This window comes from Nyctibius grandis, chromosome 1, assembly GCF_013368605.1.
Source record: "Nyctibius grandis isolate bNycGra1 chromosome 1, bNycGra1.pri, whole genome shotgun sequence".
In the NCBI taxonomy this organism is placed as follows: domain Eukaryota; kingdom Metazoa; phylum Chordata; class Aves; order Nyctibiiformes; family Nyctibiidae; genus Nyctibius; species Nyctibius grandis.
In genome coordinates, this window is record NC_090658.1 from 31157491 (window position 1) to 31177744 (window position 20254).

Below are 20254 nucleotides of genomic sequence, written 5' to 3' on the forward strand. Positions count from 1 at the left end.
GCCTGGCTTTGGAACTGGCAAATGCCAAGAGGTCCGCAAGCCAGCTTTCTCCAATTTCCCTGCAGCCCTCAAGGTAAGCCCAAGAGCTCTGGCCCCTCAAAACAAGGGAGCTTACCTGTGTGGAGTGAGTGACTTGCAAAAGCATAGGAAAGTAGGAAGGATTCCTTCAGAGTCCGTCGTGCAGAAGGAAAGCTCCATTTATTGGGGCAGAATTCCCTCAAGTTACATGCAGAAGCCCAGAATGAAACCTACAGTGTTGGATAAGAGCAGACTATTGAAAATTTGAGGAGAGTGAAAACTCCTTTTCAAGCTTTTAAATTTTGACTGTATTTACTGCAGATCACAGAATTCACATCAGCAAACAGAGTATTTATTTTTCTGCCAGAGAATCTCGAATCACACAGCAGTGCTAAATGAATAGAAAAGAAAAATAATAATTTCTAAGTCTGTTTCTTGGCTCACTTCATGATAAAACACATTTCAGTCATATTACAGAAAGCCCTCTGAGCAGAGTATGAATCTGCCAAATTTTAGTCCCAAGGAAGAACAAAAATGTTGAGAGGTCTACAGACAATCCCTCAGATCAGAGAGCGCTGTTTTGCTGCACCAGTAGGCATCAACCTGCTGCAACAGCACCATAATTCTATACTGCTTGAAAGGATGACCAAGAAAGTCAAAGAGATTTCAATGCATTCAAATTTGAAGGGAAAGTGAAAAAATCAGTTGTCTTTATTCATAGTGTAATGAATTTCTGCAGTACTTTGTAAAACACCCTTAATTATCAATGTAAGTTCAGAGCATGCTGAAAAAAGATATGACCATCTTTGTAACCATTCTGAAAACATAGTTCAAACACTAATAGGAATAAACATCTTCCTGACAATGACAGAATTGCACTGCTGGCTGCACATTAAAGCAGAAATTTTGGTCTCATTTGAACTGAGATACCTCAACCACAACTCCAGAGCAGTCACCAGAGATCTCTGGATTTACTCCTGTGAAAAAGAGGATGGAGCCTGGACCTGAATGAGTTTATTGCTTTCTGCTCCGCATGCACAGAAATCATAAAGAGAAGAAGGGTTTAGCTGATTTTAATCGAGCGCTTTGGTAAAGAGGCAAGTCTGTGCTAACACGGTTCTTATGTTTGTAGGGATAAAAGAGGAAAGAATAATGGAATGAAACCAATCTTGCAGAAAGACATAGGCTTCCTCCATAGGCTGGCCAGCAGAGCTGCTTTGCAGTACCGACTCTGGGAGCCTCCTGCTGTAGTAGTGAAAGCTGATAGAGGACCCCACGCCTCAGGGAGATGGGTGCTGCAGCACCTTTGCACTGGATCCCTGAGTCCCTGAAGCTTAGTGACAGTATCCAGTGACCATTCACCAATTTCCTCTTCACTCTTAAAGGTGATGGGATAAGGGATAAAGAAGGTATCTGGAGTGAAAGAGAGTTTGAGAGGGGGTCCCTGGTGCCATTAAAACTAGCCATAGTCAGGGTTCCAGGTGCTTAGCAGGGTTTCTGAACTTCTGTGCCCCAGCTGGCCAGACAGTGCAGGTTGGACAGCCTCCCTCCCACTGTGGGAGCAGCAGCAGCAGCTGGGAAGAGGATCCCAGGCACTGATCTGCCATGCTCTAGGGCATCAAGGCATCCGAATCTTTCTTAAGGCTGGAAGAATTCATTATAAATGTATTTTATTTCAATGTGATGTTAGGCTACAGATGACATTCACACTTACAAGCTTCTGCACAGCTCAGTTTCCAGTTTGCTCTCACCTCTCTTTTATCAGAGACCACCTCCACCCTGCTCCGCTCCACCTGGATCCTCCACTGCACTCACAGCCATCCTGTGGCCATATTAAATATTTAACCTGGGGAGTGGCAAAATCTTTTCCCTGCTAAGGACTGAAAGACTTTAACAGGTCACAAGACAGGTTTCTGGGTGGATTGCTTTAGCTTCTCATTCTAATTTAAAGGTACCAAATGCTAAAAGTCAACAGGTTGTGTCACAGCAGAGATTTCACAGTTTTTTCATGTCTTAATATTATCCAATAGTAACCAGAAAAATAAATAAACTATGTGTTGGCAAGCAGCCTGAAATAAAATCAAAAGTCACATTGAAGCTCGACTATTTCCCACTCCCTTGTTGTTCCTTTCTCTCTCCCTCAACATTCTACAATCTTATTCCTCTTCAATGGAGCCATTTAAGGCTGAGATTGGGGAGTAACAGCCACAGCCTTCAAACACCTTCCTTTCTCCCATCGTCTGAAGAGTTGCTATTTCTGCACCAGCCTGTCTGGCCCATTGCTGTTTGCTGCTTCTCCTCTAGTTTACTCACCCACTCTTCACTCTACTTGCCCATCCTGGTTTTCATTCTCACCCTCTTCTCTCCAGCCTCACTTGCCACATTCCTACACAGTTGCTTCTTCCTTTCTTCACCTCCTTAAACCTCAGTGCTTCCCCGCATCCCCCTCTAACATCCAACACCAATATCTTCTGTAACAGTATGTTTTGACCTCTCACGTTGTGCACATGCGCACACGCCCATTATGTGACTCTTACATGTAAAAAGACATGCTTAATACAGAAGTCAATGATTAGTTATCTTCATTCATCAGGTTGAGTGCAGAGAGACGATTTATTCACACAGGTACCTACCTGCTCCTTGGAGAGGACTCGCATTGGAGCAGTGGTTGGTTCCCTACTCCGTTGCTTGATACCATGTTCAGGATCATTCAGGAAGGATGGGACAGATTAGACCAGTTCTGTCCTGAGAGTAAAAGCAGCAAAGAGAGAGAGAAAAAAAATCCAAACCACGCAAAAGAGAGCAGACGAGATCAAAGTCCTTCTGACAGAAATTAGGCCAGGTCAAAGGTTTAGCAGTAGGAACGTATCACAGAAGAGAATTTTATATGTCAAATATCACATCATATGTGGTAAAAATGTGAAGCCAGATGTCACTGAATCTTCAGAAGTCACATGTGTTGACATCCTCTGTACAACTCCTAGGGGAAGGAAATATTTATATTTAAAGCCTGTTTCTATATTGTTTCTTAAGTTATATCTATTGCTTGACAGTGAAAAATTGATCTACACCTGTTATATCTAAATCTCTTAACCAGTATGAAGTATACTGGAGCGGAACATCTATTTGACATTTAAAAGAATGAGACAGTTATGTACTGTCTTTAGCTGTGACACTGTCAGTCAGCACATTTTTGTTTAATGCGTTGTGCTCACAAAATGTGTGAAATGTTTTCTAGACGCGATGGGAATGTAATCCTGACCTTTCAAAAAGAGTGAAATCTAGATAGTTCACTTCACATTTGGTGTATTTTACTGCTAAGACATATTTAGCACAGTCCTAAAGTTGAGACTCTTATCAGAGCTAATGTAGAGCGGAAAGTAACATTCAGTAAGAATGTCTCTAAATTAAACTGTATCAGTCTTTCCCACAGTTCCTGTGATATGTTCCAAACGGGTGGCAGTCAGATGGTAATTATAAATCATTGCTTTCACTATCCAAGACAGACAGTGAACACCTCTGAAATAGCTTATACAGTCACCTCGAAGACTTCAGGAGGACATTAGGTTTGTTGTCCAGGTTTGCTCTAGGACTTATATGGCAAAATCTGAAAAGTGTCTTCTCACATCAGGTTTTTTCACTCCTTTGCAATTTGAGAAGGCATTGGGCAGCAGCAGAGACTCTGGAATTATCTTCTGCAGACTCAGGAAGATGGTACTATACTGTGTCATTCTCAAGTCACATTTGAATTTCTTTTCAGGATCACCACTAGAAAATTTTTTAAAAAATGAAAGTTATTGGCATTCATGGGAGAACATCCTTACTCCTGCTGAGTGGATTTTAGACACTTTTTATTGGACCAAATTCTTCTATCTGTCGCTAACTCACAGAGATCTGTTAATATTGTTTGAAGAATCATGTATTGCACTCTTGATCTGTGAAAAGTATAGACCAGGTAGGTTTCGTACTTGCAGTTTCCTCTTGCACAGTTTACAGGATCCTGTGAAATGTTCCAGCAAATTCAGGCTGGACTAATACTAGAACAACTATAGAAAGTGATGGGTAAACAAAAGCCAAACAGTGGGCAGTAGGGGCCCTTTCAAAATGAAGGTTAAGAACACATAAATGTATTTCAAACAAAAGTCCTAAACCTGGTGAAATATGTGCAGATGCTTAATGTTTTACTTTGTGAGTAGCTCCATTTAAATCAGTGAGGCTCTTCACAGCATGTAAAACTTGACACATACACATCTTGCAGGATGAGGGCCAAAAATTTTTTTGGAGAGTGTGACTTGCTTGGAGACATTCCAGACGAAAAAAACTATGTGGGGCTTTCTATAAAATTGTTGGCACCGTTCTGCTTATTAAACAGACATGAATTCACTCAAACAAGATAAGGTCTAGACATTTATATCAAGTACGTGGAAGTTTGTGCCTATTCCTAAATTAAAAAAAAAAAATAGTAATAATGCTTCTAGATTTGTATGCTGGGTTAAATTCTCGATGTATATTTATTTAGAGTTTTATAACATTACTTCTCTTACCTATTTTACTATCTTACCTATAGTTCTGCTACCAGGCAAAATTTGCTCTGTTACCTAATAAATTGCTCTAGCTTTCAAGCAGACTGCATGGAAAACAGTTTCTATTATTTACTTTATGACCTTAGATGTGGCAAAAGCAAATCTTCCTATATTACTTGAAGCTAATTCAACACTAAATATATAAGACAAGAATTTATTGTTCAATTTGCAGCTTGCATATTGAAGAGCAATACATTCATTTCAGGAGCAGAGTCTAATTTTAGATTGGTATTGAAGGTACGATGAAAATGTGAATGCTGGGGGTGTCAGCAGGACTTTTCAAGAGCAAGCCCAGTATAGTGCTTGAACTACAATGATTGTGAGATGAAAGAAATCATAGAATAGACTTTACTGGTCCAAGTGGAACCTGTTATATACCTGAAATTATTTACCTCCCAGTTGTTATCATGGGCACAGCCTCAAACTACTTCAGATAAATGCTTCGACATTATAGCTCCTCAAGAAAACAGAAATAGTCGTTTGGCCCACTGGGTGCTGGACTGCTTGGTGGTAGATGCTGCCAGCACTTTAAATAAGCGGCCTAGGGAGGCACATGGAACATCTGGCGACAGCAGCTACTTTTAATCACACAGGCCACAGGTCACATTGTACCACAGCACACAAAATCGGTGTCACGTTTAGCAAAGCACGTTTACGTGACCACAAGGTGTCTTGAGGTCTGATTTAAAAGCTTCTGCAGATGTAGACCGGAACCCAGAAGGATTTTCACAAGCCCCTAAGTGCTTATTTCCCATTGGTTTATCACTAGGACCGTCTTTGTAGTAATACTTTTAAAATAATTAAAAAATATGGCATTAGGTGTCTTAAGGCACACTGCCTTGCTTCAGGCTGCAGAAAGCCAGAAGCTGCTGGTTTGGGTAACTGGCTTTGAACTACAGTTGCTTTTAGGGCAGCTGTTCCATATCCATACCAAAATCCTCTAGGGCTCCCAGTCTGGGAAAGCAGGAGACCTGGGTGAGCTAACAGGGACAATTGTGACATGAACCAGGTATATTTTAGGTAACAGAATTGCATAGAAAGTCTTGGAAGTCTTTTTCATCTCCTGGGGTGTGATAATCCCTGTGGATTTTTCAACAGAGACAGCACCCCATATATACAGGGAAAATAACAGTTTTGTCACCATTTGGGCTGGGCTTGGTGCTTCAAAATCATCTTTGCAAGCAAGGATACCTCCCCTGTCCTTGCTGGTGCTCTCCAGCCCCACACCCAGACTGGTCATGCTGGAAGGCGTCAGGCCCCTTCTCCAGGCGTGCCTTCCTGAGCAACTTCTGCATTCCTATTTTTAAAAGCTGCACATTTTGAAGATACGGGAACACATGCTCTTTGCAAGATAATCTCCAGTTCCTTCCCCATTCCACACAGTCACGCTGCTCAGAGCCAATTTTAATGCACAGCATTGCTGAAAGGTCTGTTATAGAAATCTATATAATCTATATTACGACTTGCCTGAGAAAAAAGGAGGGGGGGGCAGCGTGGGGAATGTTCCTGAGGAAATTAATTGCATTTTCAAGATTTTCAGAGTGTTTAGAGCTAGAAGTAATGAATCCAGAGCAATGTCCTTGGAAATGCTATGCAGCGAATGCAGCGATCAGCAGGGTAGCACTAGATGGCACTACAGTGATTTTCACTCAAGAAGCACAGGCCAAGCCCAGGGAAAGACAGACTCAGGTCCAGCTGTGAATGGGCAGCTCAGATTTACCATCTAAATATTACCTGGGTGGCCTGGGGAGATTCTGAGGAATATAAGAAGTAGCAGTCTTTCCAAGGATTATAATATATAGCCTTGAGTAGGCTGACAAGTGATAAAATATATATGATGAAGAAGAGTGTGGAAAACTACCTGAATGCTTGCATTTCACAAAGTGAGACCACAAGGCACCTGAAAACCTGTTATCTTCTATTGAACACAAGGTAAGGATATCCAGATTCAGTATATCTAAAACCATCTCACTCAAAAGCACATCAAAAATGTTATGTGTCATCTAGGCAACTGGAAAGTTCAATGTCTGCAGATACAAACTGGCTGTTTATAACTACAGTGTTTTGTGCCTAAAAACGAAAATTTGACTTAGCGGGCCAAAATCAGCTAGACTTTGGGAGTAGCCTCATAGCTTGCATTTCCTATCATACAGAGTTAAATGCTGACTATTGACAATTTCTTTTAATGTTTCCCACAGGTGGTAGCTAACATCAAAGCTTGATACATATCTTGTTCCTAATAATATAGCTTGTTCTCTCTAACAGGTACTGCAGTAAGCTGATTTGAGTGCCTTTTTTTAGAACTTTGCAGAAGCGTAGTCTTTTATAGGAACAACTGAGTGATTCTGTAGCTTATACTATCAAATACTTATAGGAGAAAATAGAGCCTGTTGAAAAAATCATGCTCATTCTTGTAAGTTGAACCGATTTAAACTAAATCCAGGCAGTTGTTGCAATTTAAAGGACATGGTCTAGCTCAGATTTGAATTCTAAAACATTGTAGAACCAGATTTATAAATCTTGTAAACCCTTTTAAGGGAAACATCTAAGTGCAGAATATTCACTACAACAGCACTACAAGTTATTTTTATAATATCATAATTTTCTACTATGCATTTCTGTGAATTACATTTTTGCCTTCTGTTATGCTCCAGGTACAAATCCTCAAAGGGTAATTAGTATCTATTTCACTGGACTCAGTGGTAGGTAGTTATTTCAGAGATAGGGAACTCTGACATTTATGTTTTAAGGAGAGATTGGCATGAATGTTGAAGTTTTTTCAAGTAAATCTTATTCTAGTTATATAGCTACATACACTTTAGGGCTATTGCCAGCTAAAAGGGCATCTACTTGTCAGTTACAAATAAAAAAACCTAACAATACATTCCTTTACTACAAGAATGGTCTTTATCAATGGAAATAGCCCAGCTGGAGACAATAGGGTTGCTTAGAAAAATAAGCACTGGAACCAGTAGTATTATTTGGCCATAGGTTGTGCTCCCACCCAGCCAATATGCGCAGGTTAACCCAAATGGGCTTTCATCATAAGAAGGGTGGAGAAGGGGGGTCATCAGAGTCAGAGCATAAAAATCTAGCATTGCACCATTGCTTCAAACTGCCAACATGTAAATAGCATTGTTTAATAAGAAATTAAATGCCCCTTGTGCTGGAATTGGAGTGTTTGTCCATGCAAGGCTAAACCTGTGGTAAAGATGAGAGACATATGATGTCCAAAAACACTTTAAACTGTCTCTTTTAGTCATAAGCCACTGGTCTTTGAAATGATTCCTGTGTGGTTCTGAGCACATCCTGAGAAAATGTTCTAGTTGTCCTACTTCTTCTAATGTGTACTCTAATAAGAGCTCCTTTAATCTGTGCTTTAAATCTCCTTTAATCTGGTCACCATTTTACACTTGAGATCTGCCCCTGAGGCCTCCTCTTGCCTCAGAAGAGGCTTGAAAACAACCATAACTTGCTGCTTGCTTTCTCAGACATGTCTATGTCTACATTCCTGGAGTCAATGTTAGTACTGATAGGTATGTCCTAAGAGCAGACTCCATCCTAGATGCAAAAGTGGTCTGTGTGACTGGCAATGAAGCATGGCACTCATGGAAATACTCGCTGGTGAAGTGAAGGTCTGACGAGACATGCAGTTTGCTGTTCAGCCCATTTTGCAACCTGAGTGACTTAACCAAAGTCAATCCCAACAACCCATTTTGAAGTCCAGAAGAGCAACTGGAAAAGTTTCCTGAACAGTGTGGTATACCCGTGGGAAACAACAACAGTGCCCCAAAGCTCACTGTTTTCAGTGTCACTCCAACAGTACAGGGTGACACAGAAGTGGATGAAGCAGTGCCTAGCCTCACCTTGAGAAAGTACAGCCACGGCGGTCGTATATCACTGCCCAGCTGTTCAGGCTTGGGAAGAGGTATGTGCTCGGTTCGGTGCTAATTACATTGCCAAACCACTGTGTGTATGTGTATGTGTATGTGGGTGTGTGAGGTAGGAGCTCAGGGAGTTGTCTTACCTACCTCTATTACCTGGACACCGGGTATCTTGCCTAAACTAGTCACCTATGCTCCCTTTGTGTCAATGGCAAGAAGGTAGGGTAATACATCCTGTTCTAACCTAGGAGATAAGGCTTAGAATACTAAGTTAGAAAATGTACAGCTACTATTTAGTTAGCTAAACATGTTGTAAAAGTCTCCCCTTATTTAAAAAATAAGTCAAAACTATCACGAAATATTTTCAAAATATAGCATATTTAAGACAATTTAATTCCCTTCTAGGTTTAAAATGCACATCTAAAACTTTCTCAGCTTCTTTAATTTGTCTATTGCAATGAATTTTGACCCTCTCCATTTCCAACCTAGCCTGGTTCACTCCTCCTTAGGCAGCCTGGTGACCCTGAGATCCCTGGAGACCACCATCCTTGGAGATATTCAAAACTCAACTGGACACAGTGCTGGGCAACCTGCACTAGCTGACCGTGCTTGAGCAGGGGTTGAGACATGATGACCTCCAGAGGCCCCTTCCAACCTCAACCATTCTGTGACTTTGTGATTCTGTGAATTTGCTTCAGGAAAGAAAGCTTCAAGTCCTTGTTGAGTTGGTACTATAAGGACAACATCTTTTGATGTCCCATCTGTAGTAAATCCAGACAGCCCTGATACAGAAAATACGCACTAATTTTAACATAAACCTGGTTTACCCTTATGTAAATGACACTGGATTCACATGAATTGCATGTTTATTAGTATTCTATCCCTTTCATTCTCATTTGCCTATAATTTTCATTTGTGCAGCTCTCTTCAATTATGATTTTGGTTGTATTTCCCAGTTTGTATTTTCCCCTCAACAACAACAACAAAAACCAAACCAAGCAAAAATAAACATACTGTGTATTTTCTATGTTTCTTGATGGAGAGTTAAGAAATTTTGAGATGTGTTCTCTCTTTTTTTACTACCTTGCTATTGATTCCTAATCTATATTGATATTTATGCATATACACATGCACATGCTCAGACGCAAGGTCATTTAAGGTAAATCATTCAGGTGTTTTGACATTGTATGGACTCCTTGAACACTTTCTTCCATTCTTGAAGTTTAGCTGTCAGCTTTCAGAAATCACATTAGTAGCCACTAACACTGAACATTACTGATTATAATCATATTTTTATGAGAGTAAGAGATCTAAATCCTCAGTCCTACTTCACTGATCTTCAGTGCTCTGAAAACACAGAGCAAGTTCAAAAAGACTTTGCTGGATGTGTGGAAATCCCCAAGTGGAGTGAAGCCACCAACCAGAATGTCTCCCAAACCACCTCCTGGTAGGCACTGCCACAGAAGAATATAGCCTGCACAGATATTCTTGGGGACTGTTTGGCTGCTTCAATTTATACTCCAATTATGCTGACAGTCAAGTGACCTGGGGAACAAAGAGTTGTTTTAAAGCAACTTTGAAGGTCACTCATACCTATATTCAAAAACCTTAGCCCATGTCTCTTGCACTGATTCCTTACCTGTTTGCACCTGAAATTCGTTCTAAAACTCAGAGAGATGAAATAATGCCACCCTGTTCAGGCACCTGAGTTACACATCATTTTGCTTAGCCTCTTTCTAACTAACTGTGACTTCTGCAGATGAAAAGTGCTGTATCAATGCTGAAAACGGGTCTTCCATGTTGAATTGCGGAAGGCACGGTCTGCCAACCTTGCGGCACAGTGTGCAGTCACAGGGACCGAGCACTGAAAATACAAACCTGGATTGTATTTGGGTGGCATTAACTTGGTTTCAACCCAATCTTTTCCTACTGTTGCTGTAGCCTGGAAAACTATGCAAATGCATTGCTGCTGAAGAAAGGAGGGAAAATGAAACAAGTCCAGACAACAGAACCGCCTGCTCACATTAGTATTCTGCCATGGTGAAATAAACCAGATCATTCAGACAAAATAGGCACAAATGAAGGTCTCATCAGGAATGTAGCTGCTTGAACAGGAATGGCTCTACACTCAGCAGTGCCACAAATCCCCTTTGAGAAAATTAATTTTGGAACACCTTAAATTTTTAACTGTTTTTCAGTTTCCATGGAATAGCACCGTGCCTCAGGCCACTCTAATAACGTTCTTGGCTTGCCCTGCTGTAACAATCTGTAAAAACTCATCCAGTCAGATGATCTGGGTTTTAATATCAAGTTGCTTTGGAGAACATTCATGGTTGGAAGTGCATAATAGTATGTTTTATTATTGCTGTATAAAAAATAAAAAGAAAGGCTAGAGGAGAAGTGGTTTGCCTTTGCCCATTGGGGAGCTCTGGATTGTTATTGCATTCTATGCAATGATAATTAATGACTCCACAACCAGCACTAAAAAACTGTTCCCTGGCTAAAATTTTCAAAAGCCACTAATGATTTGGTGTTTCTTTTCTTTTCTGTGTTCAGTTTGAAATAACTTAAAGAGGGACCTAGTTTTCAAAAAATGCTAAGCACTGACTTTCTGCAAATTGTCTACCTTCCCCTTAAAACCTTCAGACCTTGTCATTTTAAGGTCATGGTAGATACTGTTTACTGGTAACAAAAGAAAAGTATGTCCATTCACAAATTAGTAATAGAGCACCAGAGTAGATCATAAATAAATCCATTTCAAAAGAAAATATTTTAAAATTATGCCTTCCTTGCACCTGCAAGAACAGACTTCTAGACTCTTGGGATGATTGGAAGCTACTTAATGAAGAAGCGTGTAAGCAAAAGAAGGTAGGCTAGGTACCGGTTCTAGCAGTTGTTTTGTATTACTCAGTAAAAGAAAGATCAAGACCACATCCTACAGTCTTGGGTGATGCTTGGACATGTCAGAGTACTTTTGAATGTCACTGTATGCGTTGCATCTGCCTGAAGCTGTCCTGGAGCCTGGCTGTCCTTTGTCTGGCAGGAGGAATCGCTATTAACACCTGTGCAAAGTGAGGAACCTGCAACTGAATCAGAAAGATGGTATTTCAGCCTTGGTGTCAATGCTCATTCAAGGTACGCAACGATGGAGAAGGGAGCATCATAGATGTTCTTTTTTCATCCACCCAAATGACTCAGCTTCAGAAAAATCCAGAAAGGCTTCCAGGTCTTTCCCCCAGCTCAGCTGCACTGGAGCAGGCAGAAGAAAGCAAAGGACTGAAAGAGAAAGCAAGTAACTCCTTCTGAGCTCTTCCTCCGCCACAGTGATTACACCAAGGTATCCTTATTTCACACCCCTCTACTTCTAGTCATGTTCAGTTAGCCCAGATTAAACCCCTGTGGACCTATGTCTCCGCAGCTTGGTTCCAGTCATGTAAGCAGCCTTGCCTTTTCTTTGAAGGGCAGTCCCTGGCCAGGGCAGGTGTGCTGGATGTTCAGGTCAACATTTCAAAAATAAATTTCTCTTCTGATACCCGAGGCTCTCACATTTTTAAGTGCAAATTTGCCTTATATTCATTTGGGCAAGATGCAAGTTTTGGTCTTGTAAAATTAATGGTGAGTATGCTTGCAAACTACCAGCTCGCCGTGCTGTGGCTGATTTTACATGCAAGCAAAACTGTCAGCGGGGTCAGTGGAGGCAAAGCAGGGTAGCACTTGGTAGCTCAAGGTGCCCAGCTGCATGGAGCTGGCTGACTTGCTGATGGGCATTCCTCGGTTCTTAATCCTAAATCTGTCCCATGTTGGGATTATTTTTGTTGGATTAGACACCAGGCAAGGCTCTGCACTTGTGTGAGCTTGCTCTACCTTCACCAGGATTGTCCACTTTTGTTTTGCAGAGGTCCCTGTCACTATTGCAAGTCCCACTTCCCAAATCTTGTGTTTTATGTAGTACATGCTCGTTATCCTTTTGCTTCAAGGTGTCCTCTGCTGACAGGATTTATCCATAGACACCAAGATTTCCTCAACAGGATAATGAAAGTGGTTATTGTTTTACTCAAGCTCTCTTTCCTTGCTATTATCTTAGATTTTCCATCACTAATTCTTCTCTGCCTGGCTGAAGGAGAGAGGAGTGTTCATCTAGTTCCAGTCTGAAGGGAAAAAGCCTGGAAGTAAGGAGGCAGCATCAAATGATCACATTTGTGATGACTGCTCTGACTTTCATGGGCAATCCTCCAGCTGTGTGTCACTACGGCTTAGAAGAAGCATCCTAGCACGGGAAGGTCCTACCACTACAGCTGCACCACAGTTCTCACAGACACACAGACTTCTGGGCACAGAGTAGGGATGCTGGGTCTGCAGAGAAGGCTGCTTGCTACACCAGCGAGAATTGAAAGGGGGCTGTTTTGCTTTGCTGAACTACAATTCGATTTTACAACTCCTGACACACTAACTGGTGTTTGGTGTGTGACTGGTGCTGCTGCTAGGAGTGAGGGGAGAACGTGTGCCTTGACTAACTTCATCAAACTTTATGAAGTTCTGTTTGGAATTAAAAAGTTTTATTTAAGGTCTATGCCTGCATTTGCTTTCTTAGAATTGCTCTAGGCTGCAGAGAGGATAAACCCTGGAGAAGGGAGTGGGACAACGTGCTCGGAGCCAGAGCTGCAGAGCTTGCCAGGGTCAGGCAATTTTTCACGCAGAATCAGGTTCAGTCAGGGACACACTGAGAAGGAACAATCCGACAGAGCTGGGCTAGGGAAACGCAGTTAGTGTGGTAGCTCAGGACTGGTGAAGCAACCATGGTGGCTGATAGCACAGAAAGTGGGCAGTGTCACCCAGGAGTGGCAGGCTGAGGGCACTGTGTGTGGCATGCCCAGCAGTGCTGCGCTGCATTGTTGGCAGCACACACAGGAGCTGGCGGCACGCCCAGGAAATAAACATCAAAAGATGAAAGCAGGCCAGTGCAGAAGGTAGCAGCCTGCTTGGTTTCCAGCCTCTGATCACCTTCTTCTAAGCCCTGTTTCTTCACAGTGTCCCCTTGTCCTCCCACAATGAATGGATCATTGCCCTCTGTCAGGAAAATGAATTAACTTATGAAAAAAGGGATTGCCCAGATGTTTCCCCAGAGAACTGCATTGCATTTCAGGGTGTGTGCACACCTGAGAATTTTCCTGAGAAAGAATGTGATCTGATTTCTTTTAATAGACTCATTGCAGCCTCATAGCCACAATTGCCCATGGCTTTCTCATATCCTTCCGAGTCTTACTGATACAGCTCTTTAAGGTGTCCATACCAACACATTAATACAGAAATACCACAGCAAGTCGCATCATGCTTTGAGGTCTCAGTGTTGGCCCCTTGTACCAATGCTTCCTCACAAAATCTAAGTAGATCCCACAGCTGTGCAGGTCAGGCTGGTGAAACCTGGAGATGATAATCACCAGTCGCACAGTCTCCATCCTGCTGGGCTCTGGCTACAGCGTAACTCTTCTGGTATTAGGAGATTTTCTTCTTGTTTATAGCAAGTAGCAGCCTGATTTCTTTCATTTCCTCCATCCTATCATCAGATCCCCAAAATAAAACATATGATAGTAAGAAAAAAGCAGTTGATTATTTCCCTCTATTCAGTTACCAGTTCTTTGCCAGAGTAGCAGACCAGAAATGTCTTTTCATTAGATGATGAAGACTGTTGCTGAACCTTAATCCTGACGAAAATGGTAACATCAAGAGGATTTGCTCTATGAATAAGAAGAGATATAGCAAATCTGGGGTTTTATGTTACTAAAACTTTATACTTCTGAGAAGTTTGTAAGTATGTAGCATAAAAATATTTACTACACACGAGAAATGAAAATGAATGCTAGTTTGCTACAGAAGTAATTATGAAGGGAAACAGCCTACAAGTTGAAGTTAAAACTGACTTATGGAACTTTTATACAAATGGAGTCAGTACTGGGTAACTACAGAAAAGATTGTTGTGGTTCAACCCCAGCTGGCAACTAAGCCCCACACAGCCGCTCGCTCACTCCCCCCCGATGGGATGGGGGAGAGAATCGGAAAGGTAAAAGTGAGAAAACTTGTGGGTTGAGATAAAGACAGTTTAATAGGTAAAGCAAAAGCCACGTGCACAAGCAAAGCAAAACAAGGAATTCATTCACTCCTTCCCATTGGCAGGCAGGTGTTCAGCCATCCCCAGGACAGCAGGGCTCCATCACGCATAACAGTTACTGGGAAAGACGACCACCATCACTCCAAACATCCCCCTTCTCTTTCTCCTTCTTCCCCCAGCTTTATATGCTGAGCATGACGCCATATGGTATGGAATATCCCTTTGGTCAGTTGGGGTCAGCTGTCCCAGCTGTGCCCCCTCCCAACTTCTTGTGTACCCCCAGCCTACTTGCTGGTGGGGTGAGAAGCAGAAAAGGCCTTGGCTCTGTGTTGCTCAGCAGTAACTAAAACATCCCTGCATTAGCAACACTGTTTTCAGCACAAATCCAAAACACGGTCTCATACCAGCTACTATGAAGAAAATTAATTCCATCCCAGCCAAAACCAGCACAAAGATAAGTGATGCTTTTGAAGCAAAAGCTCTCAGGTGATGTGGCGATATTAAATGTTACAGAGTCACAGAATGGGGGAGGTTGGAAGGGACCTCTGGAGCTCATCTCATCTGACCTCCCCCAGTCATGCAGGATCAGCTGGAGCTGGCTGCCCAGACCATGTCCAGATGGCGTTTGAATATCTCCAAGAATGGAGACTCCACGGTCTCCCTGAGCACCCTGTTCCAGTGCTTGGTCACCCTCACTGTGAAAAAGCGTTTCCTGATGTTTGTGCAGAACATCCTGTGTTTCAGTTTGTGCCCATTGCCTCTGGTTCTGTCACTGCGCACCACTGTAAAGAGCCTGGCTCTGTCCTCTTTACATCCTCCCTTCAGATATTTATATACATTGATGAGATCCCCTGAGCCTTCTCTTCTCCAGGCTAAACAGTCCCAGCTCTTCCAGCCTCTCCTCAAAGGAGAGATGCTCCAGTTCCCTAATCATCTTAGCAGCCCTCTGTTGGACACTCCAGTAGCTCCGTAACTCTCTTGTACTGGGGAGCCCAGAACTGGACACAGTACTCCAGGTGTGGCCTCACCACTGCAGAGTAGGATCACCTCCCTCAACCTGCTGGCAACACTCCTAATGCAGCCCACGATACCGTTAGCCTTCTCTGCAGCAAGGGCACACCGCTGCCTCATGTTCAACTTGGCGTCGCCCAGGACCCTCAGGTCCTCCTCAGCAAAGCTGCTTTCCAGCCAGTCAGCCCCCAGCATGTATGGGCCCCTGGGGCTGTTGCTCCCCAGATGCAGGACTTTACATTTCCCCTTGTTGAACTGTTAAGACTAACTAGATCCTGGCTACGCTGGCTCTATGTTTATTTTGCCTGTTGTTACTACTTGTTAGCTCATTCTTTCTCACAGTATTTATGTAGGACTGCCAAGTGGCAATTTAGCTGCATCCGTGCTGGGTGCACATGAATCCTTCATGAGTGCTACCCTGTTCTAGAAATGTAAATTCACACATTGGCCTCATCAGTATCATTTTGAATGCAACTAACATCAATTATGTATGTTTCATTTTATTTTTCATCCTCTTCCAAAGTACAGAATTGCTTATACAGTGTATTATTTCATCTTTGGGGGTTTTGCTGGTAATATATATGCTGGGCTGTGTTCTGTATGCAGAAGTGTTCTGAAGCTGCCTCTTCTCCAACCTGAATGAGGCCTGTTTCCTCAGCCTCTCCTCACAGGGCAAGTGCTGCAGCTTCCCCTGGACAACTTAGTGGCCTCCACTGAAGTTGTTACAGTTTGTTGAGGTTTTCCTTGCATTGGGGACCCACAACTGAACACACTATTCTACATGTGGCTGAGTAGAAACAGATAATCACTTTCTCTGGCCTACTGGCTATGCTCCTGGCAGTACATCCCAGGATGCTCTTGGCCTCCTTTGCTGCCAGGACACACTGCTGGCTTGTGGCCAACTTGCTGTCCACCAAGACCCTACGTCCTTTCCTGCAAAGGTGCTCCCCAGCCCACCAGTCCCCAGCCTGTATTGTTGCAGAGGGCTCTTCCTTCACAGGTGCTGGACTTGTTGAATTTCCTTGCATTTGTCCTCATTGAATATCATAGACTTCCTGTAAGACCATTCCTTCAACCAGTCTAGATCCCTTTGAATGGCAGTTCTGTCGTCCAGCATGTCCACTGTCCCACTTCAGCATCACCTGCAAACTTGATGAGCATGTACTCCATCACCTCCTCAAAAGTCACTGAGAAAGAATGATGTCAAACAGAACCGGCCCCTGCAGTACTCTGCTTGGTACTGGCTTCTGAGTACAGCCCATTGACCCCTACCCTCTAAGCCTGATGATCTAACCATCTTTTTTCCCATCTAACTGTCCGCCCTTCGTACTGTAGTGTCCCAGATTGTCTGCTAGATGCAGACAGATGAGATGTGCGCTGGTACTTGGAATACTGAGTTGTCTTTTTGTAGTGGTGCAGTGAGTGATTCCTTTGTCCCATGCGATCAGATGTACTTCATCTGGACTTGAGCCAAGCTATGAGTTTACTCCCCATTATACAGAGGAAGGGAAAAGAGAGGAAACTGTTTTGAACGGGGTATTACTCCCTTCCAACAATACCCACATGTCTTCAAGAGTCTCAATGTGTAAGCATTTAGTAGTCCCGTCTGCTTACAAGGAACTGTTTAATGTGAGGGTGGTGAGACACTGGCACAGGTTGCCCAGAGAAGTTGTGGATGCCCCTCCCTGGCAGTGTTCAAGGACAGGTTGGATGAGGCTCTGAGTAACCTGGTCTGGTGGAAGGTGTCCCTGCCCATGGCAGGGGGGTTGGAACTAGATGACCTTTAAGGTCCCTTCCAACCCAAACCATTCTGTGAACCTATGATTCTATGACTTCTCCAAACACAAAGCTCGGGCACCTGGAGGCATTACCGCCATGGGCAGCAGCCACAGCAGGTGTGTCAACCAGGCAGCCCTCTCTGTAAAACAGACAATACGTGCACTCGGACCACGCTGGGGAGCGGCTTCGAACACTTCTTAGAAGCTTGTCAAGGCGAGCGGTCTGGCGGCGGCGAGCAGAGCCGGGGCGCGCCCCGCCGCCGGGCCCGGGCAGCCCCCAGCCCGCTGGCGGGGGCCGGCCGAGCCCCGTCCCGGGCCCGCGCTCGGTGGGATTTCTGAGGCCGGGCGAGGCGCTGCCTCCCTGGGACCGCCCCAGAGGGCCAGGGCCGCCGGCCACCTCTTCACCGGCGCCCGCGGGGCACCCCTCGGCCTCCGCTCGGGGGAGAGGCGGCGGGGCGGCTCCCGCCGGCCTGCCCCTGGCCGCCACCACCGTTCCTACGCTGACACCGAGGGCCGTGGGTGAATTTCGGCCCAGCTAAGGCTTCTGCGTGCAGCAGGCGGCCCACGGCCAGGGCTCAGACCCGGCTGCCGACCCGCGCTCCGACCCAGCCCGGTGGGGCGGGGCTGAGCCGAGCTGAGCCCCCGCCGCTTCCTCCCGTCGGCCCCCACCACGTGACCCAGCCCCTCCCCGCGCCCCTCGCCCGAACCCAAAATGGCCGCCGGCGAGCCCCTTCCCAGTCTGGGCATCGTGCCCGACTCCAAGATGGTCGCCAGTGAGACCAGTTGGAGACAGCCTAGCGGGTCAGTCCGAACGCTGCGGCCCGGTAGGCTGGGCGATGCCCCGCCTCAGCCAGCCTGCCGCTCCCATTGGCTCTACGGAGGGCTAGGCCAGCTCTCATTGGCTAGCGAGGTGTCGCTCCCGCTCTCTCCGCTCCAGGGCCCGGGGAACTATTTTCCATTCGGCGGAGGGGGGACGGGGAGGGGGCTCCGCCGATCGCTCTGTCCGCGCCGAGCGGCAGGCGGCGGGCCCGGGCGCGGCGGCGGAGGATGCTGCGGCCGTTGGGGCCGCCGGGACGGCGCTGAGGCGTCGCTGTCCCCGCCGCGGCGCAGCGGTAGGTGCCTCCCGGTCGCGGCTTGGGCTCGGCGGACGGGACCTGCGCCGCTCGCCCCCCGGCGGCGAGAGGCGGCCGCTCCCCCGGCCCCGCTGCTGCCCGACGAGGCCGCGGCTCCGTGAGGGAGGCGGGGAGCTGCCGCCGTCTCCCGGCCGCGGGCAGCCAGCGCCCGGGGGAGCCGGGGGAAGGGACGGGGCCGGGCGAGCAGGAGCGGGAGGCGGAGGGCTGGGCTGCGGCCGCCGCCGCGGGGCTCGGGCGGGCAGGGGCGCGGCGGGGTGCCCGCGGGGGAGAAGGCCGCCCCGGGGCAGGGGTGGGGGCGGGCAGCTCCGCTCGGTCCTGGCCACCTTTCTGAGAGAGGCGGGGGAAGCCGGGGCTGGCGTTTGCAGGGCAGCCCGGGGGGGCTGGGGTTCCACCCCCCCCAGCCCGGCGCGGGTACCGGCACCCCGAGGCAGTCGGTCGGGGGTGCCCCGTGTCACACGGTCCCCTGGCGGGGCGGCAGCCGCGGGCTGCGGCTCCTCTGGGGCTGCCGGGTGAACTGTGAAGCGGCTGCGGGCGGAGGGGGTTGTTCGGCGGCCTCCGGGAGCCGAGTTCGCAGCGTGTCTGTCCGTATGGAAATCGACCCTGCGAAACTGCTGTTAGAACGTCCTCGGGGCACACAACCTGCCATTAACCCCTTCTGCGGAGGGCAGCGCGTTAAACATCGGGTTGTTTACCTCATGAGCACTCGTAGAAGTTTGGAAGTCGTCTTTAAATGCATCTAACGCAAAGTTATGAATGGTTTCTTGGGATTGTAGAAGCAGTAAGTAGTGTTATTTCTGCTGTTAACTTTGTAATTCAATACTTGCACTGACTCACAATAGCTTAATTCCGTGGAATACACTTCTGTCTCAGGTATGTTTGTTTCATCGGGTTTGTGTACTATCTGAGCATATATTCTTATGAACAATAGTTACACTTCTATTCCCTCTATACTTATAGAGTGCTGCTTTTTTTTTTTTTTTTTTTTTTGTTTCCCCCTGACTCCCCTAAAGCTTATTGAAGTTTTCTGTGATGTTTCTGTGATTGTAAGGTATAAATTTTAGGCTAGTCATCATATGAAGTAACAGTATCCCGTCATGTGGGGTGTGATCCCTGACCATGCCACACAAACCCTATTGTGACAAATACAGTGCTTTTTCACTGAAGCCAATTCCAGTATGGTTTGTGAGTATGGTAAAGGTATGGCTTTTCTCGCATAAACTGCAACAACTTCAGGAGTGCTTTTGTTGGTGCAGTATACTTCTGTAACAAGAAAATATTTTGGGGATAGATGTAGCCCAAGTGAACTATTTGCAGGGAGATGATATGAATGGGAAGTACTACTAAAGCTTGCTTTTATATGTCATTATGTAAAAATACATTCCATAAATTTGCGCAGAAGTTGACTAGATCTCATTTTAAATTGATCTGCCTCCTTCAGAAGACAGGTGAACTAAGTATGTGCATTGGATATCAAGAAGAGAGTGAAAATCTTGGGAGATTTTTTTTCCTGGCTTTAAAACATTGTGCTAAAGACCAAACTGCTTTTTCATGGCTATCTAAATACTTCAAATACATTTGAGTGTTCTGTTTTCTTCAGTTTTTAGTTTGTCTTAACAGCTTTTGTTTAATTATTTTTTAAACTTAAAATTCCCTTAGAGATGAGCAATTGCATTTCAGGCCCCCCTTTCTCTTCCCTTCTGGGTGAATGGCAAAGAAGACCATTCTGTGGTTGCAAGTACCA

General features: G+C 45.2%; 1 protein-coding gene across 2 annotated transcripts in view; it reads left to right on the plus strand.

Moving 5' to 3' along the window:
* Positions 1 to 18407: 18407 nt before the first annotated feature.
* The window catches only part of SOCS5 (suppressor of cytokine signaling 5), a 38536-nt gene continuing 36689 nt past the window's right edge, over positions 18408 to 20254 (plus strand). The window contains exon 1 of one of the 2 annotated variants that reach the window (XM_068409195.1): positions 18408 to 18492. The gene's annotated coding sequence lies outside the window, so the exon portion shown is untranslated. Of the gene's footprint in view, positions 18493 to 19047; positions 19292 to 20254 lie in introns of those variants that run through there. The other variant, XM_068409203.1, reaches the window with a different exon arrangement.